Raw genomic sequence first — 4232 nt, forward strand, 5'->3', positions numbered from 1 at the left:
CTCTATAATACCTCGGGGGTGTTTTAATGAACGGTCAGCTAATTGAAGAGTAATAGTAGTGGGTCTAGCTTCCCCCAAACCAAGTCTTTTAAATACGGGCAGCGACATTAAATTAATGCTTGCACCCAAATCACATAAATCCCTTTCACAATGAAAGTTCCCTATGGTTCAAGGTATAGTGAAGCTACCTAGATCTCTTAACTTTTGAGGAAGTTTCTTTTGAATAATTGCACTACACTCTTCTGTCAATGCCATGGTTTCATAATCCCCCATTTTTCTCTTATTAGACAATATATCTTTCATAAACTTCACATAACTAGGCATTTTTTCAAGAGACTCTGCAATGCAATGTTCATGTAAAGTTTCTTAAATACTTTGAGAAATTTAGAGAATTTTTTTTTTCAAGATTGGCCTTTCAGAACCACTGAGGATAAGGAGTCTTTGGTGTAGGCTCAGTGTATTTCGACTTTTCTTTCTTTGGAAGGTCTTCACTAACCTCCTCTTGTGTTGGACTAGTGACATGTTGATCCTCTATCTTCTTTTCCTTGTCATCCACTGTAGGTCCATCATACTCAGTCCTAGTCCTTAAAGTGACATATTGACATTGCTCTTTGGGATTTACCTTTGTGGAAGTAGGCAAATTCCTTTGCGGTCTACTAGAAAGTAGTTTAGCCAACTTACCCATTTGTGTCTCCAAATTCCTGATTGAAGCCCTTGTCTCTATCATGAATTAATTTAACTAGTCAGGTTGAGTTGTTGGTGAGTTCATTGGAGGATGTTGTAGTGGATGAGATGGGCGTGGTTTTGGATCATAATAAGGCCTAGAGTCTAGTCCATAAGTCAGTTGGTGAGGTGGGTGCTGAGGTGGATACTGTGGTTGTAAACCTTGGTTATTTTTCCAAGACAGTTTGGGATGATTCTTCCACACATGAGTTTATGTATTTGAGTAAGTGTTGGGTGCAGGTCCTGGAAAGTTACCAATAGCTTGTGCCTGTTCCCAAGGAAAATTGTTTATGTCTGTTGAGAAACTAGTAGTGCTCGGGCATTGTTCATAAGAATGTGGACCCCCACATATCTCACAACTCATTACATTCCGTACTGGCAATGCCTGGGCAGCGAGGTTATTCTTCTATAATTGCTTGGTTAGAGATGCCACTTGAGCGGTTAATAAATCAATAGGATGAACATCTAATACTCCTCCCACATTCTTATTCACACACTCAGTGGGCTAATTGTAGTTATTCATGGTCGTCTCCTCTAGTAATTCATAAGCTTCATTAGCGCTTTTTCTCATAGAGGCTCCTCCTGATGCTGCATCAATAATTGTCCTTGTATTTCCCCCAAACCATTGTAAAACGTGTGCACCAGTAGCCACTTCTCTATTCTATGATGTGGGCACTTCCTTTGTAGCTCTTTAAAACGTTCCCATGAATCATATAAAGACTCCCCATCCAACTGATGAAAGTTATTAATTTCTCCTCGATATCGGCCTGACTTTGCAAGAGGAAAATATTAACTGAAGAATTTCTAAGCCAAGTCATCCCAAGTGACTATAGAATTGGCTTGTAATGAATTCAACCAACTCATAGCTCTGAAAATGTAAATAATCTTAACCTGACAGCATTGTTACTCACCTCGTTCATTTTGAATGTTTCACACATCTCTAAAAAGTTGGTGATGTGTAGATTTGGATCCTCTTTTGGCTATCCCCCAAATTGCACACAATTCTGTACCATCTAAAAGATCGAGGGTTTTATCTCAAAATTATTCGCCACTATAGTAGGAGGACAGATAATAGAATGTATCCCCATAAAAGTAGAAAATACATAATTTCTCAATGGCGGGTTAGCCTCAGCTGCTACGTTACACGCATTACCCAGATTTGCATTTTTGTTGACACCATTATTCGTGTTCTCAGCCATGGAAAAATCCAACCTTTTCTTTATCTTTCGATTTTGTTTGCACGTTCTCTCAATTTCAAGATCTACGGGTATGAGTTCCTTTTGTCTACTTCCTAGCATAAACCAATAATTCCTGAAACCAAAGTAGGACAAAAAATTATTAATTTTGATATTGGATAAGAGTCCCTGGCAACGGCGCCAAAAACTTGATCAATAAATTATAATATGCAAGTATACACAATCGATTAAAGTAATATAGATAGTAAATAAGAATCGTTCCCACAGAGACTATAATCCAATTACTAATAATTGTGTTTTACTTTCTATTTGGAAAGTAAAATTAAGATGAATAAATCTAACCACAAACACAATTTAAATAATTGTAAACAAAACAATTAAGTAAAGGATAAAAATCTATAATAAGAAGACCTAGGGTATTAACTTCATCAACTTTTCACCCTATTAATTTTACTAATCAATTCTAAATCTCTTTCTTCCTATTCTAGTAGCAGGTTAACAAAAATCAACTCCTATTCTTTTTCAAGATATAAGATCTCAACCTATATGCAGGTTTTCAACTTCTCTGTGATAAACTTAAACACACAGCAGGCATTAAGCATAGAAACCTAATTGCTACACAAGCCATACAGGTACTTTTGTCCAATATGTAACCTATGTCTATATAACGATAGCATATTCAATTAACATCTTTCGAATTTTGAATCAAAATCATAAATCAAGCAAATATTGATTAAATATTTACTAGCATTAAGCAAACATTATATAGATTAGAATAAAGAATAATCAAAAGAACATCATAATAACTTTAAATATAAATCCAAGCAATTACATTAACCCCTAGATAGAGGATTTAGTTCATATCAGATATAATAACAATAACATTCAGATCATTGTTCATAGAAAATAACCTAAAGAATTAAGATGAAGAAGAAATCTAGAAAATAATAAAAACAGAAGAAGAAATCTAGAAACAATAAATCAGCAGTCTTTTCTTAATCTAAGTTTTACAAAATTCCTCAGCCTCCTTAAATTCACAGAATAATGTCCCTTATATATTTTTTTAATGCCCCCAAGTGAAAATACCATTTTTTCCTTCTAAATGTGGCTTAAAATTTCAAAATTGCGTCTATAGCGTTGTAGCGCTACTTACGGAGACAAAATTCCTTCAAACGACCAACTACCGTTGTAGCACTATTATGCTAGCTCTGGTGCGCTATTCACAGTGACTTAACTTGAACTCCTTTCTTCCAAAATGACTCAATTTTCTCCAAAATTGCTTAATTTTTTCCCACTTTCACTTCATTAATCTATTTTCACCTTATTAACATCGAAAACCTAAAACATGAACAAACAAGCATAAATCTGCAATAAAATAGCCATAAACTAATGAAAACCTTCCTAAAAACTATACCGTAAATGAGCCTAAAACTCGTTTATCATAAAATCATTTACAACCCATCCCCCAATCAATTTTCATATGCTGATGGTTTACATCCAAGGGAAAGGTAAATAACAACGTTTCAATTAGGCTCAAAATACGTGGCAAAAAAAAAATTATAATTCACATTAAGCTCAAAATTTGGGTAACTAGAGATTTGATATATTAAGGTTGACTTGAAAGGCGCAATCATTTCAAAAGATTTCCTAAATCATCTTCCTAAGCATGTATTATTCCAAGTTCAGCTCAATCAACAAACTATGCAATTTCTATAATATTTTCAAATTTTGATCCCAAACCCACTTAACATGCATATATTAAAGGATTGTAAGAAATTTATTAATGAAGGCTTTCATGACAATTAAACTCAGATTAAAGCTAATCACTAAATTAATTTCACCAAGCACACAGAGTCACATAGTTTGTCAAAAAAATTACTCACATCACATGGTTATAAGTATCATTGGATTCCAAAACAACTTGATTCATAATTATAAACACTAAAAAAAACTAAAAACAAAAAAAAAACAAAGTAATCCCTCCCCCAAACATAAATAACACATTGCCCTCATTTTGTTAAAAAAATAAAAGGAAAAGAAAACTTACCCAATCACCACATAAGTATGGCCGAGGAGGCGGTAGCTGCTGGTAAGGATGAAACTCTGGAGGATATTGAAAATAAGCCTGCCGAGCTTCATTCAGATTCCAACGATTGACCAAAGCATTTAGTTGATCGACTTATGTATGCTCATATGCATTCCCAGCCATCCAATATTGCTGCATATGGTTGTTCTACTAACTAAAATAATTCAACTGAGCTTGTGTATATTGGACATGAGAATTAATCGATCCACCAATTTCCATCATTGGAT

General features: G+C 34.4%; 1 non-coding gene across 1 annotated transcript; it reads left to right on the forward strand.

The window, feature by feature from the left end:
* Positions 1-1381: 1381 nt before the first annotated feature.
* Positions 1382-1487, forward strand: LOC133787671 (small nucleolar RNA R71). The gene has a single exon (XR_009872677.1). It is a non-coding gene; the product is annotated as a small nucleolar RNA R71 (small nucleolar RNA).
* The last annotated feature ends 2745 nt before the right edge of the window (positions 1488-4232 follow it).

This window comes from Humulus lupulus, chromosome 6, assembly GCF_963169125.1.
Source record: "Humulus lupulus chromosome 6, drHumLupu1.1, whole genome shotgun sequence".
NCBI lineage: Eukaryota > Viridiplantae > Streptophyta > Magnoliopsida > Rosales > Cannabaceae > Humulus > Humulus lupulus.